The sequence below is a fragment of the Manacus vitellinus genome, unplaced genomic scaffold, assembly GCF_001715985.3.
Source record: "Manacus vitellinus isolate BGI_N305 unplaced genomic scaffold, ASM171598v3 scaffold_2_pilon, whole genome shotgun sequence".
In the NCBI taxonomy this organism is placed as follows: Eukaryota; Metazoa; Chordata; class Aves; order Passeriformes; family Pipridae; genus Manacus; species Manacus vitellinus.
This window is the reverse complement of record NW_021940208.1, coordinates 31024832-31047056: the sequence shown is the minus strand read 5'-3', so window position 1 is coordinate 31047056 and position 22225 is coordinate 31024832. Positions and strand designations below refer to the sequence as shown.

At 39.6% G+C, this 22225-nt stretch overlaps 1 protein-coding gene across 3 annotated transcripts in view; it reads right to left on the bottom strand.

Moving 5' to 3' along the window:
• Positions 1 to 15022, bottom strand: part of FNDC3A (fibronectin type III domain containing 3A) — a 115630-nt gene extending 100608 nt beyond the window's left edge. The window contains exon 1 of one of the 3 annotated variants that reach the window (XM_029960847.1): positions 14913 to 15022. The gene's annotated coding sequence lies outside the window, so the exon portion shown is untranslated. Of the gene's footprint in view, positions 1 to 5240; positions 5384 to 14755; positions 14828 to 14912 lie in introns of those variants that run through there. The other 2 variants (XM_018071214.2, XM_008929096.3) reach the window with 2 other exon arrangements.
• Between the last annotated feature and the right edge of the window lie 7203 nt (positions 15023 to 22225).

Sequence of the window (22225 nt, the reverse complement as noted above, 5' to 3'; positions counted from 1 at the left end):
CCCTCTGCAACAATAATAAAAGTGCTACCTGTCAGACTGTGTAATCAATCTAGGAAAAAAAATAAATCAATGTTTTCTTGACAATACAATATTAGATTCCTCTGCAATGTCACTGAACTAGTCTCGAAGACTAAAGGTTTAAACTTCACACCAATGTGGGTCTACACTACACGTTCATCGAAAGACTTTTCGCCATCAGTAGTCAAGAGGCAGCAATCTTACAAGTCAGCACGCATAATATGGTCAGACAGTAAGACGCGGTGTGTCTACCCATTGCAGGGGCCTTTTTTTTTTTACTATGAGAACAAAGAAAAATAGCAATTAGAAAAGAGAAAATTAGTGTGTGGCAGAAGGAGAAGTCAGCTAAAATTGACAAAAGATTGGCATGAGGATAAGAAATGGTCAATAAACTTATCCTGGAAATAAATTAAATCACATTCAATCCAAGGACCTCAAATGGCTGCAAACAGAGCCTTTAGATCAGCAGCTTGAATTCAAGACTTCTGGAAGAGATCTACCTAGATCTTTGAGAATTACTTGCAAATCCTTTGGGGTTCAGAGAAAGTCTCAGAGGTCTGGAAGAAAACTTGAAGTTTTGCATTAAATACAGTATTGTAAAAGGGTAAATTATTGTAAAAGGGTAAATGGGACAATATAAGCCTGTTATCAAACAGTGATCTGAGGCCAAATAAAAATGAACGTCAACACTGGATGTTATTTGTAAGAATTAAAATAAAAGTAAGATTGATTGAAAAAGCTTGTCCAATTAACTTGATGCGAATCTTCTGGTGATGGACATTGCTGAAAAAGGTACTAATAAGTGAAGTGGAAAAACAATCTTAAAACCTTATTTGGCATTACACAACATTTCTCTTCAATAAAAACACTGAACAGATATTACATGGATTAAAACTGGACAGACAGTCCTTAAATATTAACAGAGTTGTTGAGCACACGAGTTTCCAATAGGAAGGGAGGTATCAATTCTTGGCTTCTCATTACAGAACACATTTTTAACCATGTTCGCAGAGGAAAAAAAAAAGAAAAAAAGGAGAAAAAGAAAAAAGAAAAAAGCAAAAAGAAAAGAAAAAAGAAAAAAGAAAAGAAAAAAGAAAAGGAAAAAAGGAAAAAAGGAAAAAAGAAAAAAGGAAAGAAAAAAGAGAGAAAAAGAAAAAAGAAAAGGAAGTCAAAAGAAAGTCTGGAAATGACAAACCAGTGATAAGAGATTGAAGTTATTTCACTCCACTAAAATGGCACGAATAGCTTAAAAAGTTAGGCATAACAGAAGATTTTAGTACATAAAGGTAACACTATTCTTTCTAAACCAAAAAAGAATGAACTCAATCCTGTGAAGGGCTGATTCTGACAATGATAGAATAATAAAAGTGGACAGCCAAACACAGGCTTGCCAAAAGTCTTTATCAATTATATCAACAGGTCTACCTCCCTTAGCAACATGGAGGATATTTTCCCTGCCTCTGGCTGCAAATACCTACAATCTCTACTGGAATAACTTTACAAACTTTTGTCTACAATTGGCTGACTTAAAATTGTTGATAACTTTTCAAAGTGTAATATGAGTGACAACTTCTTGAAAATATTGTTCCATATTAAAAATACCAAAAGCAAAATGTGCATACTGTAATTTCAGCCGTACTCCTCATAAAACTGCTCTGGATGATGTAACTGTCCTCCAATTCCACCTAGTTTCTGGATGTACTCAGGGTTTAGTGAGGTCTTGGAAAGGGCACAAGAAAAGCAACTTGCATTTGGACAACAGGTAAGAATCAGCCTACAGAACCCACACAAACAATTCACTAGCTTATTGTCAGGTTTCCTGCACCACTGAAAACTAACAGATGCAGCAGCCTTTAGAAGGGGTAAAATAACATGTGGGATAAACCTAAGGATTCATTAAAGGCCTACTCACCGCACCATTCTTGTGGACATACTAAAAGGGACCAGACAAGAAAGAGGACACATTAGATGAACAGAGAGATAATTCACAGCACAGTTGCTAAGCACAGAAGCAGCTGAGAAGTAATTTGCTACTGGTGGTGCATTAAATGCATGGTTATTTAGAAATCCACACAGATTCATGCACAGCAACAACTGCTGCATGAATAGCCATTTCATTTCTTGTCTTGCTACTGCATATACTGAACCAGGACCAGACACTCAAAACGTAGTTCAGGATTGCTAACTCAGCTGACACTGTTCTTTCAGAATCTGCACCGAGTCTGTCCTAGGATGAAAGTACAGGGTCTCCTAAGAGTTTAACCAAAATGTGTAGGTTAATGCTTTGTATGAGACTGAAGTTGCAAACCACCTATTCCACACTACCCCCACCTGAAATGCTATTAATTTTTCTTATCAACATATGAATTTGAAAATACTTTGAAAAATTTTTCTGAAGGCTATCAAAGCTGAAACAAAGTGAGGGTATCTAAATTTACTGGTTATGATTTGTTTAGACTCCAGGACTTATGTCTCAGGAACCTTTAAGGAATGGATTACACTAAAAAGGCAAAAGGCTAAACAATGTTGAGGTTCAAAACCTCTGTAGCATTCCATAGTTCAGCAAGCAAGTTTGCCTTCTTGAACGGTAATGACAATTTAACTCAATTCTTAAATGCCTTCAGATTTGGGCCTTTGATGTTTCTATGGCATTACTCTCATGTTGTAAAGCACAATACAACTTTGCTTTTTAGTCAGTTGTTCATTAAGGGTTAAGGAGTATTGTAAGGCTGAGATCATTGGGCAGTGCATTCAGTGCATTTCCTCTGCACATGCAAAGGATCAGTGTTCCACATCTCCAAGAGACTAGCAGCTGATCTTAAGGATAGTCTCTGAAAAACACATCAGCATTAAATCAGCTGGATCACCAAGGTAAAACAACATGAGTCAGCAGCACATGTCCTCGGAGGAACAAAGGCTAACAGCATACAGGGCTGTATTTGCAGAGAAGCACAGTTGAAGGGTTGAGGGAGGAGGCAATTATTCCCCACTACTCAGCAGTAATAAGGTGGAATCTGAATACTGTATTTGGTTTTGCTCTTCCCAGCCACCTCCTCCTCCCCAGTATGAGATGCCATGAAGATTGTTACTGGGCTTAGGCCCATGAAAGACAAGGAGAAGCTAAGAGCATTAGAGTAGCCAGGGGTCACCTAGCTAGATCCCACTACCTGAAGGATGCTTGTTGAGAGCCTTAAATCAAACTCTTCTTGGAGGCCATGCTGCAAAAGTACAATAAGTGTTTGGATAAGACTCTCAGGCACATGGTGTTTTTCTTGGGGTGTCCTGTGCAGAGCCAGGAGTTGGACTCTGTGATTATGATGGGTTCCTTCTAACTCAGCATATCCTATGATTCTATGCCAGGCACATGCTGTACCATTGGAAATTCTGCCTGGCCATAAGGAAAAAAATAAATATATTTTCACAGTGAGAGAGGTTTAGCACTGGCCTATGTTGCCCGAGAGGCTGCAAAAATCCTGTAGATCACCAGTCTCCAAAAAGGGGTAAATGCACCCCAGCACAAGTCAAAGGCCTTGGAGTGTGAGAAGAAAATATTTTTTGTCACTGAAAAAAAAACCTTTTAAATAGTGGTTTTCATCTTTATCTTATCCTTTATTTTTTTTCTATGTGTTGCTTTATAGTATACATATATTAGTAGAATAGCATATGCATATAATTAAAAATTGACATATATTGGAAGAGCACACTCAGAACACCTTTACTGATGGGGTGGGTACATAATCAAAAAATTTGGAGACCGGTGCTGTAGAAAATCAAAACCTGACTATGCAAGGTCCTGACAAAGGGTTGAAGCAGGCAATCTCCAAAGGCCCTGTCAAGAAAAATTCTTCCACGAATTCCAGGATATTAGTCAATCAAAATACAACACATAATGCCAAAGTTAAATGGTTTTCAGTAGACTGGAACCCAGAGAAAGGACACTAGTTTGCCTCCGAGCTCTAAAAGCTGCCAGATTCTCAATTCAAATTTCAAAGTAATAATGACAACACTAACCAAAACTCAAACTTTGGAAGACATACCCATAACTCTGTTTATAACAGACTTACTTTATTATCTGGCCTTTCTCCTAATAAGAGGAAGAAGGTTGCATTAGAGGATAGCTATGAATTAAAAAGTTGTACTTCTGTATTAAACATCCTACACAAGCAGGATTTCCATTTTGGTTGGGCTGCAGGCACTACTCTGATAAATGTAGTGACAGCTAATAATAATGCTGTGTACAAGAAAAACATATGGACCACTCCTTTCCTAGAGATTCATTGCTTCTGGCTATTGAGTTTGATATGAAGTATAATTGTTTTTCCCAGCACTGGAAGACTTACAAAGCCACACTCCACAATGGTGTCTCTGGTGCCTACTGAAGGAGAAACTTGCATTGCTGTTTTTTTGCTCAGTTTTTGTGATTTATAGAACGCTGCTTCTCTACCTACCTACTTATTATCACAATCCTTACAGCAACTTAATACTCTTTCACATTCTAATTCTGTCAAATCTAGTGAACAGACACAAACTTTTATCATTAGTGAGAGCAGTTAAAAGGAGCCTTGATCCTACACAAAAGTTTAAGCAGGGAGAAGACAAAAGCACCTAACATAGAAGGGCACAGTGTAAGAAACAGGCTTAATGAAATCAATATTAAATGTTTCCAAACTGTATATTATTATTACATAAGAAGTGATAAAGCCAGGGTTATCATACATATGAAGTTTCATACATGCTTCAACCTGTGTCATACTACAGCTGCCAATTCAAGGTTGTCATAAGGTGTGTTTTCCCAGTGAGTTCAGTACAGCAGAGCAGGTGTGCATTCCTTCTTCACCTGGGTCTTCCCTCAGCTATGTTCCCCCCAGGAACCACAGGTAAGGCTCATCCTCCAGTCCAGATAACTTCCAGTAAGAAGGAAAGGTTTCTCTGAACAGGAGACAGCACTTCCCAGGTTTTGCCAAAGACCAAGGAATGAATTTACAGAACCTAAAAGACCATAAAACCATCACCCAATCCTAACGCAGGAAATGCTTTGATTCTGCCTTCTCCAATATGAAGGCAGCAGGTGCACTTGAAAAACAAACATCTTTCAAACAGTTGAAGCAATAAAGCCCTATTTTATATCGATTAGAGCCTCACATCTGAGTGACTCCTCAAGAAGATGCAAGCTACTATTTAAACTTTTCCTATGACTGAAACATTTATAAGTAAATACTCACCTTGTCCATTCCTTGGTGGCTACTGTGAGATAAATTCTTTATTATTTCCTAGAGTCCTTAAAACATATCTCCTTCTTGACAATTTCAGACTTGTAAAAATTACTATCATAATTCCTTCCTATCTCTAAATTGGTCATCCAGTTCAGAAGTTCTCAGATAAGAGTGGGCAAATACAAGTGCCCAACACGTACAAATATGCTAAAATGAGGAAAATTCTAGAATATTCCAATGCAATCCTAGGGTGAAGAGGAGAGAACAAATATACAACAGATGTTAGTCATATCACTTAATGTAGTACTGGAAAAAGCTCGGATAGAGTGATGCAGCTGGCGTAGAAATGTATTAGAATATAATTACCCAGAGATCCATAAGGTTGTAGCTGAGCTATTAAAAGTTATGAAGCATGATGAAGAGTTTTGTGTTTTTAAGAATCAGAACTGAGCAGAAGGATTTTAATTCCTCCCCCCCATACATTTACCACATTCTAGTCACACAGTTTCAGATGTGGAAATTACAGTACACTAGCTTTTTCTTTTCAGTTCTGAACTAATTATTTCAATTAATATGCAATTTATTTAAAATATATGATTTGTTCCCAATAAAGTATTTTTCCTGTTTTAGAAGTGTTTCCTGGGACACTTGATAAAACATTTTCCAGCAGAATAGAGAAGTGTTATTTTTTGTTAGAAGAAAGGTGTTCTGGGGACCATTTCTCTTTCACTAATTTGACAATCCCCTTTTAAGTACAGTGAAACTGAAATGGCTATTCCCTTCAGTGCTGGTCATAATACAAAATTGCAGATAGACAATACAGGAAAATTATAATAAGTATAGTTTCTTAAAGTAAATCAACAAAGTCAGAGTCGGACATTCACTTAAAAGTGAAGATATGCTAAATGTTTTAATAAGCACTGGAACTCCCTATGGAAAAAAGAATCTACAACATATACCATAAATATGGAAATACTTCAGCTGTAACTCTCAAGTGTTGTCACACTCACTCAATATGATTCTCAAAGTCTGAGAAACATGATACACAACTCTGTACATACTATATTACCGCTAGAAGTTGAACACCAGAAGTTGTAAAATTAATGCAATACTCTTATGAAGGAAACATTGATTGATGAGCGAATGCAAGTTGCACACAAACAGCCAAAACAGTTACCAGATCTAACTCACACCCAACAGTAAACATCTGATCTATTCAAAGCAAGAATGGCCAAGCCACACAATGGCAAACCTTAGCACTGCAGGAGTTAAGCATGCTATAGTAAATTAATACTTACTTCAGGCTACTTTCATACTTCAGGATATGAACCACAATGATTTAGAAGCAGTTTTAAACGCAGTTCATGCATTCATGCCCTGGGTACTATAACCTAGATGGGAATGCATAGTAGATAATTGGAAATGCTCCAGCTGTTCAAGTTTAATGCATTTGTATTTATGAGCCAGCAGTTTTTGAATCTGAGCCAAAGAGGCTAAGTTCTTAATAGTAGTTGATGTAGAAAACTAAACTTTTGAAGGTGAAGAGTATATAGAGAAGAACTAGACACTGATAAACCAGTCATCCATAAAGGCACAATATGTTCATGGCACTTACCACCTCAGCTTGTCCAGCACAAGCGTAAATGTTTGACTGTACACAGCGAGACCAGTGCAACTGAGACGACTTGAAAACACCACATTCTGGTTTTAAATGTTATTATTATTAGATTATAAAAAAAAACCACATTCACAGTCCTATGTGGATGAAGTACATATAATTTGAAGCCATTGCATAAGAAAAACTCAGTGCTTTCCAACCATTTGCCCATCCCTCTTATACCTTCAAAGAAGTCTAAACTGGTTCTGTAACTTTTAGTAAGTGGTAAGTGCAACCCTACCACAAATCAGAATTAAAACTGTTACTTTTACTTGGAACTAATTTCATAGTGTACATTTTACATTTAATGAGTAAACTATCAGTGCTAGGTGCAAACTTACACCTAGTCTTTAGCAGGTACATTAATCCAATGCACTGACACACACTGAGAGCAACATTGTGGCCTCCTTTGTCTTAGAGAACAACTTTCATTTAGATTCTCTTGGGAATCATCCTCAAAAAGAAATGAGGAGAATGAACTGCATAGTGTATTTTTGCACCACTTTGAAAGATCTGCAATGCAATTCCACTTTATTTATGCTACATAGATCTGAACTATGGGACTTTTGTGTTTTACACTCTTGTTACTCTCAAGAACTTCCTTAAAGCCTCCTAGCTTTATACCAGCTAAATTAGGTTCTTCTAAGCTTCTGCCAGGACTGGATTTCCTTCAGTTTGTTTTCTGAAAATCACATGGCTTCAAAACCAACTTGGCCTTTCCCAGTTAACTGTTACTCTTGCCTTCATTTCTGCTTAACAACATGCTTATTTTTTGAGAAAACAAGCAAATTTAATGCCAAGAAACAAGCTACTTCCCCATTTGTTATCGACTCCCCTTTTTCAGAGGCTATGAGTAACAAGGACAAATTTCCAAATAATTTTTCATATGATTCCTTTAAGGCAAACTAAAAACATAGATATATTTTTATTAATGCCTGCAACTGGTCAGTGAGATAAATTTATTGCAGAGGCAGCTGCCAGTGTTGGAGCTACAAAGAGTGCATGATTCAAGCAGAACAAGCAGCTTTTAAAGAACTCTTACGAAACAGCTTTTTTCTGTTCATTTCAAAAAATGGAAACTGTGCTATCCAAATGTAAGATGACATACGATTGATGAGGCTACATGTCTAAGAGATTTAAAAACTCATCTCCACTGATTCTTTTTGGAAAACCTGTAGGTCTCGCTTCCATAAGGAATAAGACAACAGCACAAAACATGACAAATCAAGACAGGCGTATGGAAACTACTTCTCAAGAGCAAAAATCCACCAAAACGGAAGGTCTTTTGAGGCCTAACAAACACATTTAAAGGGTGTTCTTTTATCAAGACTTAAAACTGCTCTGCTCCAAGTCAGTTCTGCTTAATTGTCCCAGTAGCTCCCAACCTGCACCACTGCAAGCAACTGGTCAACAAAGTGAATTAAACTGTGGCACTGATGCAGTTTAAAACGAAACATATAAAAACTGGTTAGTTTTAACATAGAACAGTTCTCTCATCAATTTCCCTTTTTGCAAATGCACAAATGAATGCCAAGCACAGGAATAAACAGAGACGATGTGCTTCGAGAGGAACTGCTTCTGCCAGCATCAATGCGTAGCATTCATGAAGCTACAGACCATGACAGTAAAGAAGGTCAAGAGGCATTGACAATGCCAGGTGCTTCACTTTCCTAATATTAAACGTAGCCACAATGGTACCGAAGCAGTTACTTGTATGCCACAGAAAAAAAAAAAAAATAAAGCAGAGCAGTCAAACAGCACCTCAACCTGAATGCAACTCTTGGAAGACTGAATGTGCTACTCATGCAAGAGTTCTCCAGTGGAGGAGTGTCTGCAACTACTGATGGGAAGACAAGCAAAACAATAGCAGGTTTCTCCGATGATATCAGCACTCTCTTCTCCCATGTTCCACACCATCCTCCAAGAAAAGTATTAGTCAGTCAAAACACCATGGGACCAACTAGTTGGATTGCCCAATCAAATCAAGAGGACAAAGCTGCTCTCAGCCTTCTCTTTTACACATGAAGTTGCAATAGTTGTCAATTTATTAACAACAATACAGCCACAAAAATCAGAAACTGATCTGTTTGGAGCTGTATTGCCATGATAAACACAATTAAATGTACTGGGGTATTTTCGAGATCTATGCTTGATGTACGGTAACTTATCCTCACCCTTGAAATGTCACCATTCAGTGGAATGTGCATACATACTAATATTATTATATGTGGACAGTGAAGTCATTAGCATGCCTGAAGAAGGTAAAACAATATTTCAGCTGCACCTAAGACTGTTCATTGTCAACAGTCACTACTCACTTCCACAGCTTCTTTTAGCCCTAATTTCTTAGTATGTCATTTCAACACCTTCAATCTACTTTCATACTAGATTAAATAGGTAAATAATTGTCTTAAAATATGGTCTTCCCCATTTACATTTTTAATAGAATCTATAGGATTTCCAGAGGCATGGTAGCTCTTGTGGCTTATGACATTTATTCCTAATGTAGAAAGTCCTCTAACAGCCTATCAATATTTATTTTGAAATATTAATGAATTGTTATAGTCATGGTTCTCTCTCACTGCCAAGGCATTAATTTCAATCACCAAAGTTCATGTTAAACCTTCTTATCCATTCAATTTTTGCTTACAGATTAGTTTCCAGCTACATGCACACTTTTTGCAGATCATTACTACTTGATTTGCTATCACTATCTAAAATGTGTTCCTTTGCCACAAACTAAAATTAATCCACTTGCTATTCTGTTGCTTATGTCTACATTTCCTTCTGTCAAGTCATCTAGTAGATACAGTTCTTCCAGTTAAAAGGACAACAAACCCTGAAAAACAAAACCCTGCAGTTTGAAAACTGGAAGTTAGAGAAGAATTTGTTTTATAATCAAAGGTGTAAGATATAGTATTGAGTATGCTATGTTAGCAAGGGGAAATGAGACAACAGCTTGACAGCAGTCCATGCTTGTAGGATCCTGCACACCATAGACATTGGATCTGTACACTGGGGAAACTCCATCCCATTTACAAGGAAGTATTTACATTTGCGAAGTACAGAGTTTTTTTACTTTTTACTGCAGGTAACAGTAAAGCTCTAGGTTTGCTAAGTTGCACTTCAAATTACTTAAAATCAAAAGCCATTAAGAACTGAGTTTCCCAGATTTAAATGCAAAAAAGGTACAAAATAAATCCAAAGTAAATTCAAAAACAACTGTCATGAAGAAGGTAAAGTTAACATTTGTGTCTTGCATATTCCTTTTCCCTCCCGATTACAGAACAGAGTTACTATCTATTCACACCTGTCACAGTACAAATCCTTTTGGACCTTGTCACTTTCCCTAGGACAATTTCCCAGACTTTGTTAAATAGATTTTTCAAAACATGGAGGACATTGCTTCAATTTAGTGAATTGTCATAGTTTTGAAACAATATTTTTGACACTATATTATAGAAGCCTGTATGCTGCCAGAAAGTAAAAGGGTTTGTTTTAGTCCTTCTGGAAAGCAGAAGGCACTTATTTCATCTTAGAAAGTGCTGTGCTTCTCTTACTAATAGATAATAAAAATTAGCTCTACTGGTAACACTGGGATTGAAAACTTCTGGATAATTTAATTTTTGACAACTCTTTATGCCTCAAGTAATTAAATATATAATAAGGTACAACACTTTCCGTTGCCTGTAAATGCAGAAGTTTTGCAGCTTATCTTTTCATCTGTCCTAAATGCCTTGAAACAGTTCTGGAAGCAAAGCTGGGGTGAGGTACACTATAGGCACATTCAGTGCTCCCGTTTAACTTCTGCAAACTGCTGTTGGGATGGTGTTTGACACCCAAGATACTAAACTGAAAGAGTGGGTATCAACGTTAACCTAGGTGATGTTTTGACTGCAGAACAGCATGAGCAGAAGGTCCACACATCTTGAAAAAGCAAAAACTTAAAGGGAGACAAAAATATAAATTATATTAACCAAACTGGTAGATACACAGGTAGGTTTGGTGAGGCTGAGGTCAACAAGTGTGCTTGCCCAGACACAAATGGTGAAAACAAAAGCATTCTAAATCAATACATCAAAGAAGAGTAGTAACACAGTCCTCTATACAACTGTGCCATCAAAGTGAAGACCAACAGTCTATGCAGCATGTATTGAAACCGAAACAGACTATCAACACAACCAAGAACGGGTGCATAACGTAGCAAGTGAGTATAAAAAGAGTCCAGTGTGAAAGCAACAGCTAAAAATTCTATTTAATTATTGACAAAAGAGCATAGCAAATTCTATCTTAATTTTGCATTTTGTTAAGGTCATCTATGACAGGTTAGCAAAAAAGTCTGAAGATTTTTCAGTGGTTACAGGCTCAAGAGTATGTGAGCAGTTGGAATGGGATGAGATCTCTGGGGGGCAAACAGAACAACTTAAAAAATATTTGTTCCATCTGAAACTAAAGGTTAATTAATTGGAATGATTAAAGATGACAACCTACAAGAAACATGTAACAGCATTAAGTGTTACAGACACTTTCTAAACATCCTGCTACCTCATCAGCCCTACAAAATACAGACCTCGGGATGACAATCCAAAATATTACTGAACATAAACAAAACCATTAAACCTCATTGATAGACAAGTTTAAAAAAAAGGCTGATAATGTTTTTCTATTGGCATCAAGTGAACATCGGCATTAAGGAAGCTCAAAGTTTACTGCATATGTCAAAGAACGAGCAAAAAAATGGTCATTTCTGTAGCTCAGGAAACACTGGCCCCATGAGCAAAATAAACATTGTTCGTGTTTGCTGAACAGAAAAAGCAGCAGTGTACTCATTCCAAACTATTATCGCTTTCCTGAGATACAGACAGTATCTTTTAGTTAAGCTAAAGAGTTGACAACCCAAGTCAAATCTATTTTTACTTAGATCTGGTCCTACAGGAAAACTAATGGCTCACAATCGAACTTGTGCACTATAAATTGCAGCCAAGTTGAATTTTCCTACAGATTGCCTGGAATTTCCCCAAGCCAACAGTCCTAAAGAAATTAATGATAAAATCTAGAAGTCTTACTGACACCTATAACAGAGATGAAAACGGCATGTTACTTGTAGATATTTTAGCAGAGATTTAACTAGAAATCCCATAAAGACTAGAAGATGGAGTTGAAAAAGAGGTACAGAGTTGCTGGAGAGAGGTTAAGAATTCCTCGGGTTCCAGGATACACTGACAAGAAATATCAATAGCTGCAGACAACTCTGTCTGGGAAGTGGGCCTGCATCCTCACAAAAACCGTCTTCTCTAGTGTCTCTCTGTCTGGGAATGAACAAGACTGCATGTTTGCCAGTTCCACCCAAAAAGGAGACTGGACTGGATTACAGGATTTCCTAGAGGTATCAATGGACAATAGCACTTAACACCTTCCAAGCATTTAGTATTTCTAGAGATGAATGCATTTACAATAGCATACACTATTTCAGAAGTGACCTTCCAGCAAGGTAAATCAGTGCATTGCCTACAAGCATTTAGAAGTTAAAACCATTTATGAGAAAGTATTGACAAAGGTGAAAAATTGTACCTCTCCCAAAGTCAGGCTTTAAGAGTTGTGCTTCCCAGTAAGTCCTAAGACAGAACACTGCAGAAGCATGTTCAGTTAAGTAAAGTTGCCATAACAATTATGAAGGATATCCTTGAGATATTTTGAGCCAAAATGATTATCAGCATAACACTGAGTTAGCCAACGTAGGTCCGAATTCAAGTAAAATTAAATGGCCACAAGGCAAAGAATAACAAAGAAAAGCATCCCAATATCCACAGGACTCACAGCCCAAAGCAAGTGACTTATTAGTCCAAATCATAATTCAAGTTTCTGCAATTTTATTACATTGTTGCCTATAAAAATCTAAAGCTTCTGAGTTTTAAGTTCACAAACTAGTAGAAAATCCAACTGAAAAAGGTAGAAATGCCACTAATGGACTGAAATCAGGTAACTTAAGTGTTGGGTACAATGACCTGAGACTCATGTAATTCCTACATCTAGCACTTGTCATACAGCAAAAAGCCTCAGAAGATTTCCATCTGCCCTGCAAAAACACTCTGTGACACTCATCTAATTCTGTCTTAATCTTACCATCTACAGTAGTCAGGCTGTGACTCTGCTCAAAGCAGATTGCTCTCCTCCTGACCAAGTGACCTAAGCAACTGATCACTGAGTCCTGGCCCTTCTGAGGACAAGGATCTGTGTTTCTCTTAACCAAGGCTTCATCTGCCAAAAATCATAATCCAATGCCCCAATGTAACTGATACAGTACATAAATTTTCTCCCCCAAAATCGCCAGAAAAACCATTCTAGTGTAGTTTGCCAAAACAAGTCCCAGATTCAACACATAATGCGTCAAGATGACTTGTGTACACTCGGTACACAGAGTGAACCTAAAACTAGATGTCGTGTTGATCAGCACCCTTCCTGCTCCCTCATGCTTAGTAGAAACACCAGCTGTTATGAACTCTATCCAATTTGCAACATCAAGTAGTACAGAAACTCAGCTACTTCCATCCTTCACATACGTGCACAGCTTTCTCCCTACCTGAAAGCTTGCTACTTCCCCATTCATCATGTGATTAAATTTCATAATTATTTGAGACCATTTCCTTAAAAAGTAAAAAAAAAAAAGAGGCAGAAAAAAAGTAACTGATTGTCCTTTCTGAACTTTAAAGACCATTGGATTGCTGTGATTTTGTGTTGCTATTTTACAACACAGAAAATAAACACATCTGTGGATGCAGGTTCACATCATGGCTACAGTTAAATTTCTATGCTGTGTAAAGTAGAAAGTTTCCCATTGCCATAACAACAAAATAGCTTCTTTTAAGCAAAAAGCTGAGCAGGACTGGGTCCTATAGTTTCTAAGACAGAAGTCACCAAGTATTTAGCAGTAAAAAATTATGAAATTTTAAGGTTCCACAATACCTTAAGGCATTAATAATCAGATATGTATTTGATCAAATGCAGATTTAAATTCTAAAAACAAATTACTTCATGATGTGAAATGTTCTGGAATAACATTTGACAGTCAATGTGGCTTATAAAATTGCCTTTGACAGGGTTAAACTAATGACTAACGCGTCTTGAGGTGCCGGTCATAGCGTCTGCTCCTACCCAGTGTATTTATTTTCCCTTGTTTCTGCTGCTTATTTTCTTCACTTTGGACAATAAAAATCAGCTGAAAAGTTTCATTTTTGCTTTTAGTTGTTTTCACTTTCTAAGTTGCCTAGAAGCAACGAAAAGTTTCTGTTTAGGTTAGAACCAATCTTGGGCGATGCTCGGGGAGGGAGGAATCGGGCGTAAATCTCGCTGAAAGAATAATGCCTCTGCCAGCACTCGGCGAGATGATTACCGTGTTTTCGGGAAGATTGTTTTACCTACACACAGAAGCTCAATCCCTTTAGCTGGGAGTTCCGAGGGAACCTTTAAGGCTTAGCAGAACAACAACAACAACAACGAGAAAGAGGTGTTGAACAGCACCACTTCCTTCTCCCCGCCTGTCACAGCCGGCTCAGCTGTTCTGGTCGCGCTCCGCATCTGCTTCTTTCTCCTGCTCCACCATCGCCTCCTCCCGCGGCCGCCCGGCGCTGACAGCGGGCCGATCCCACCGCCCCGGCCGGCACAGGCACCTCCGAGCAGGGACGGAGGCACAAAGTTTCTTTCGCGGGGCTCCGCCGGCAGGACCGGCTCCCCGGTTCTCCCCGGGCAAGCGCAGGCAGCGCCGCTCCTCAGGCACCGCGGGCAGGTATCGGCGCTGCCCCGGTCCCCTCGCACCCCTCCAGCCGCCCCGCCGAGGGGAAAGGGGCGGTTCGCCAGCAGCGCCTACTCCCGCCATGGCCCCGCGGCTCTCCCGGCTAACGGTCCGCGCTCCGCCGCCAGCGCGGCAGCGGCGCCGGGGCGGGCAGCGCCGAGGGGGGTCCCGATGGCGCAGACCAGGCTAGGGCGCGGAGCTTCCCCCCACCCCTTTGCCCGCCTACTCGACGTACCTGTGGTCCGGCCGCCGGCACCACTCTGCCGCCGTCCCTTCCTCACCTCCCCGCACCTGTCACGGCCTCCCCGCCGCCGCCGCTGCAGCCGCCGCCGCTGCCCCCGCCCCCGCCCTCCGCCTCAGCGTTGTCCGCCACCTCACCCGGCGGCGCCCGGCCGCCAGTCTTTGGGGAGGCCTGGGGGGCCGCGAGGGGGAGTTGGCTCCGGCGCGCAGAGCGCCTGCGCGAAAAACTCCCGTGGGGGGATGTCTATCAGAGGAGGGGCCGGTGACAGATCGGTGGGCGGGGCTTGTCGATCGCGGGGCGGGGCGAAGCGGGGGGGTCGGAGCGGAGGAGCGGGGCCGGAGCGGAGGGGGGGCGTGCGGGAGGGCATCAGGGGAGGCGGGGGTCTGGTACTGAGTCTGGGTCTTGGGCCTGTTTTGTGGTCTGGGTCTGTGGTCTGAGATCTGGGGTCAGGGCTGCACCTGAGCCTTGCCTGTGGCCCTGGTATTGGGGCATGCGGTCTGGGCTTGCTTGTGTAAGCGCTGCTCAGCAATAAGGAAAACACCTCTATATTAATCAACCCCATGTTCGCTACAAATCCAAAACACAGCCCCATACTAGCCACTGTGAAGAAAGTGAACTCTACCCCAGCCAAATCCCGCACATTCCATGCTTTATGCCATACCATTTACATCATGCCCAGGTCCCACACTATTCAGCACAACTTTAACCATCCCCCTTCTTCCTGTACTTTGATATAATACACAGATGTCATTCCTTTAGTCAATGGATCACCCTTGTAAAATGTCCATAAAATGGCCACAAAGGCCCACAAAATGTCTTTTGAGTTCATTTATTCCATGAGTTTGGGTTCTATCAGTTATGGTGGTCAATCGGGACAGGAGAAGGGGTGTGTTGTATGGAGTTACTGGGCGCCAAAGTCAGCTCATGTCGAGTCACTGATGCACTGCTTCTTGTAAGCTTCTCTTCCATTCGTTTGGGTGGTTTCTGCTGTGATAATTCCTGTAACATGCAACTCGAACCATGGTGCTGGGGCAGGGGCTTGCCCAGGTTGGGCCCTTGCATTGGCAGAGTGAAGGGTAGGAAGGGCTACCTCTTTTCTGTACAGCCATTACTGCAATGAAAGTCAAAGGACTGAGACTGAGCAGAGCTCCAGGTGCATGTGCAAGGCTGTGGGCACCTGGGGCATACCCTGCCTGCTGCCCAAGCATGTAGTGTCCAATATCCGAGAGGAAAGGGGAAGAAACGCGCCTTTTCCAGGTGCTTGTGCAGGGAGCAACTGTCTTCCCTCAACACCTGCAATGTTCAGCTGGTGTTCTGAATGCTGATTTGTGATTATCCTTTGCTTAATGTTTGTCCTTTCAGCCATTATGGATTGAAATTATTTTACTACAGTGTTTGACTTAATGACCTTCTGCAGCAGTGGACCAAACAGAATGAGATGTTTTATAAAGTGATTTTGTTAATTTGCCTTGAAGTTCTCTGTTATTAAGTTAATAAGTTGTTATTTCTCTTGCATTTCAGCAGTGTTCATACCATTTTTATAGCTTTACAGCAGGCAGATAGGTAGCTCCTATCAACAAAGCGTGCATTAAACAATGTTTTGCCATCTCCTGGTTGCTCACTATAGGCCCCCTTTCCAAAATTCATAATTTCAGTGGTGAATAGCATCCTAGACTATGGTATCTCAGATCTGAAAAACTAGAGAGACATGGACCTGATCAATATTTGGATGAGCTACCTCGTTATATACTGCGGAAAATGCTGCTGGTGATTCATTCAGTGGCATTCGTCTGTCTATGAGTCAGGCTGAACAAATGCCACTGCACAGCATTTGTGGGTTGTACCATCCAAGGGCATAAACTGGAGATTTTTGCCAATTGCAGCTGTTAGGAGATCACTGATTTTCATACCTTGTTCCAGTTTCAGTATGGGTTTCTGGAATTAGCCAGCAGTTTTGGTGGAATACAGCAGAGGGTTTCCACAGTTGCTTATATCAGGCACCACTCATTGGTGGTTGGGCCAAGAACAGCAGTGGCAGCAGCAGCCATGGGTGCCATTGTAGGCAGCCACAGATCCTGGCTTTATGTCAGACTGTACAGTTTTGAACTGATGCATGCAGCAATGATTGTATGTGCCCCACTGCCCTGGGAGAGAGCGTCCTTCATGTCGTCTCCTGGCTTCTCAGGGGTGCTGCCCCCTCACATTCCTTGCATGTGAAATTAAGAAATCTGTGTGATGTTTTGGATATATGGGTGCAGACATACAGCTGTGACAGGGAATAGATGAGAGTGCTTAGGGCCCTTCTCCCCATCCAAACACTGGTCCTGGTGGTGCGTAAGTTTGCATTGCACGGCACAGTCCTTCATCTGCTTCCTTCATTTTAGAATCATAGATGTATAAGTAAGTGCGTATAAAATTCCATTTTCTGCTGGAGAACCAATTAAAGTCACCTGGAAATCATTCTGCATAATATTAAAAGTGAGTGGAAGGCATTGGGGAACCAATATAGCGACCTCTGTGTCTCTTTTTAGGGGCTTGTAAATAAATGGATTTTTCTAAGCCAAAACTAAGATAGATTAGATTATTTACAGGTGTGAATTGCCTATACAATTCTCAGGCACTTCTCAACAACTGACCCAATGCTCTTCCTTTCATCTGTTGTAGAACTTCCCAGAAGGACTCACGGAGACAGAAATTTTTTACAGATACGCATCCAAGTGCTCATGATGAACATTTATGAAATTGGTACTGTAGCTAAATACAGTAGAGGAGAGATGGGGAGACAAATACAAAAATGTATTGCAGAGTACCCTCTTAAGATATAGTCATGATTGTATAGCAATGCTCTCCTTCTTTGGCCCTCATTTTTTCAGTCAAACAAAGTTACTGTCTCCAGACTACTGTGAAAAATTGGTGTTATAACAGTCATTACTTCAAGTTTGCATTAAGTTGTATTTACTCAGCAAAATATGTAGCAGTCTGGTGCTGGGATTAGAACTCAGAAGCTCATGCTAGTTTTAAAATGCACATCACTTGATCCAATTCTCCAATTCTCTCCATCCTTGCAAGATGCTCCATCCCTGGAAACATTCAAGGCCAGGTTGGATGCCCCTCTGAGCAGCCTGATCAAGATGAAGATGTCCCTGCTCATTGCAGGGGGATGGACTAGATGAGCTTTAAAGGTCACTTTGAAACTAAACTATTCTATGAACCATTCTACAATGAAATGAGGAAAACCTCCAGTTCTAAAGTGAAAATAATGTGGCTTATGTTGGAGAGTTCAGCAAGTTTCTTACACGTGCATCTGCCTCCATGGTGAATGACCTGTTTTTACACTTCAGCCGAGTTTGTAACTACGTGTAGCACCTCTGCCAGAAGGGAGAACAGTGACCTCTCTTGGTAGTGGCAGCTCTACTGCTGTCACACGGGACCTCCTGTAAGGGCAGTGGTTGCCAAATGCAGATCAGCAGATCTGCAGTTATACTTTATAGTGTTTTATGTACCACCAAACAAACAGGTTTGTCATCCAAACTTCATTTGAAAACACTGCTGGGAACATTTACCGTGGTCTCACACACCAGAAGGAGAGCAGTTTGGACTGTGGACTGTAAAAACCATGAGTTCAGTAGCACTGCTGTCTTCTACCAGACAAGTACCATCAGTATAATATACAACAAGTAAAGAAATAAAGACAAGTGTCCACTTTCTTAAACAAGTAACTAATGTATAAGCATAACTCCCCTAAAATAAACAAGCTATAAGATGATAGCAGCTTTATAAGGTGAATGAGGTTTAATTTTGATGTGTTGGTAAAAAAAATTGCAGAAAACTTTATTATCACAAAACTGAGTTACTGATTTCTTTATGTCATCTCAGGCATACAATGTCTTCACCTGAGCTGCATAACACTCATTGTATTTGTCCAGATTTCTTTCAAAGAGGCTGCCAATCAGTATAAATTATTTGCTGGTTTCTGAGTTGTATGAAAGGTTTTGAACTGTAAAAATCCCACCTTAATATCAGAATGATGTATCAAAATGACAGTTCGATGAGAACTGTTTAATACTAGACATGATTCATTTCAATGGTAAAATACACGCTAGTTGGGAAAAAGGAATCTGAGATGTAGTTAATATTATCAGCTGTGTTTTCTAAATTTGGTGAATTAGTAGAACTCAGAACACATTGAGTAGTGGCATATAATACAATTTTTGTCATGTCTATAACTGGTTTTTGACACTTGTTATAGAATAAATATTGTATGATATATTTTACCATGCTTTTCTCAAAATTCTGATGAACACCTTAAAAGTACACAAATCCACAACTCGTTGTCTTCTTTACCTGCTTTTCAGGACATGGATGATGAAGTCAATCATTCTATGACAGGATTAAACTGTCTGAAATTTTAGAATGATGGCACGAAAATGAATGGGAGGATTAAATAGATAAAAATACTAATCCCATCAGAGGCCACAAAATTCAACCATTCAGCTCCTGCATTACAAAAGTAACTCTAACACAGAATTGGGAATTTGAGGGAAATCGCAGTTTGTTAAATTCAGAGGTTAACTGAAATCTGCCATTTCCCTCTTACTCCTTTATTTTGATTTCTGGGAGAAATTTCACTGATTTCAAGGGGATTGCTTTCAGAACTGGACATTGATTAACATAAACAGGTATGACATTGTGAGCTTAAGAGGTTCAGGAGTTAAATCAGACCAAACTCTAAAAGAAAAATTAAGTAGTCAAAAATTTTAAATTTTAAATTTAGTGCAATCTAGACTTCAAAAACATTCACTGGAGCCCAGCTGACAAAGCAGCCTAATTGTGTGGCATTTGTTTTTCTGATATGTCTATTTGCTATGAGGAAAAGAAAAATAGAGTCAGAGATTACATGAACAAAAAGGAAATACATGGTTTAGAACCAAAATTATTTATCTTACTTTGTTAAAATGGAAAAAATATATGGCACAAACCTACTTGTTATAATATTACTTTTCAAACTCATGTCAAAAAACTAAAATACAAACAGTGAAAAATGCCTAGCAGTTATGTTCACCTTGGCATTGTTGCAACTGATCATTTTGTACCTTGCAAATCTTTATTTGTTGAAATCAGCCACTGGTTGGACTGTGATTTTCCCATCATGAATTAAAGCTATGCTCTCGTATTATTTACAGCCTTGAAGTGATATTTAAAACAGGGGTTGTAGACAAAGCAGTATTTATTAGCCTCATTACTTTCAGAAAACATTGATGTTTGTTTTGGCTTTGTGAGCAGAGATATTTCTGAAATGTCTTTAGTGATCTCTTAGTTAACAGTTGGTTTGTGATAGATAAAGCTGAATAATCATCCAGCGCTGGCTGTAATCAAAATATTTACCAGAAGCATACTTTGAATTTGTGCTTCTACTTGCAGTTGGTTTGAAATACTTTTGTAGCATTCCTTTTCAAACCATGGTGAAAAGTTAGACATTAAAAGATCCATTGTATGGAAACAGAAAGGCTTAGAAGATTCAGGTGCAGAATATAAGTGGATAGGTTACCGATCCACATTTATTCAGGACCTTTTTCCTTCTTGAATATTCAGGAATTTCATGCCCAGGTTTAGATTTTTCCAAGAGATTTGCTCTTTGGATAAATAGTAGCTTTCATCTGATGAATCGCTGAGAGTCAAATATGAATTTTCTGGAAGATCACCTTTCTTTTGATGAAACCTGGCAGCGTTTAGTATGGACTGACTCTGCTTAGGACTTTTTGACCTAATTGAGGTCCTAATTGAGCAGCAAGGAAACTACCTGTCCCATTTGAGCAGCTATGCCCCTATTTTGAGGAGTTTTGAGAAGCACGAGATTTCCATTATCTCATCCTGAAATGCTGAGTTTAGGGTTTCTGCTGTGACTCTTTTTGTCCTTTGAAATACCAGACTCATGTTGTGCTTGGAAACAAAGAAGTTGAAAAAAGGTTTCATCAACCTCTTCACATAAGGGTGTATTTCAAACTTGTTCAATAAAGGACCTCGAAGTGCAAATCCTTGTCCACCAAGATAACAACCTGAGTTCAATGTGCTCAGGGAATACTAATTAATCTCTTCATTCAGGTTTTCCTGCTTTTCTGTGTGTTTTTTTGTTTGTTTTGTTTTGTGTGGTTGTTTTTTGTTTGGTTTTGTCTTTGTTTGTTGTTTGTTTTGTTTTTGTTTGTTTGGGGTTTTTGGGAGGGTTGGGTTGGTTTTTTGGTTGTTCTTTTTTCTTTCCCCAAGAAGTCTGAATATTTAGCATGTCACCAACATTCTTTGTGGTTTTCCAGAAGAATTTAACTACTTCATGATGGCTTGGAGAAAGTCGGTTCATCTCATATTTATTTCAAGTATTTTTCTTCCAAATGAAGCATTCAGATGATGTGAAAGTATCATCTGTGTGTTCAGACAAATACTGTTCATACCTAAAAACCCTATGACAGTGGAAATCAAGTGTACTTCACTAGCTTCAGAATAGTGGAGCCATTGAAAAATCTTCAAACCAAGATGAGCACAAAGAACAGTCTTGACTTCTGAAGTTCTGTGCAATAAAAAGCTTAAGTCATGGTTGATGAGGTGTCTCAGAGACGTTAGCAGTGTCAAACAACTGGCAATTGGTTCCTGTGGCAGGAAATAACAAAAGCAACTCAGTGCTATAAGCAGTAGAAGCCGTCCTATCTGTTGTTGGAACTGGAGTTTTCTCCTTTTTAATCACCATGTATTGTAAGTGAATTTGTTTTAGTCCCCAGAGAAACATATCTTGCTTTTGTGTGGTCTGTTCGTTTGGTACGAATGGTACTGGCTAATGTGTGCACAACTTTTGGGCAAACTCAGATATTTAGCCGGTCACTTGGTTAATGCAATTGCGTTGGTTGAGAAAAGTTTGGAACATGGCAGGATGAAAAAGGGGAATAACGTATGCCACAGAGGACTGTTAAAAACAGAGACACTGCATCTGGCTTAGGAATCTTTGAGACACAAATTACTACAGGATGGGAAAATTTTGTTAAAAGGTATTACTGTGCGGCTGCTCCTTGCACTGCTGTTGGCCATTGCTGGAGACAGGGTGCCAGGCTTTCAAGAACAACTTCACTTTGGTCTGACCTGCTATGCCTTTTCGTCCACATCTGCGTTTATATTTTGCCTGTGCAAAAGAATTGTAACAAAGAATAGGCTACAAAGAAATTAAATTGCGTTGTGTTAGTCTGTAAGGAGCAGACCTTGGCCCCAGCCAAGATTTTGTCCAGTTCTGTATGTTGATATAGTTGAGGATGAACACTAATATATGT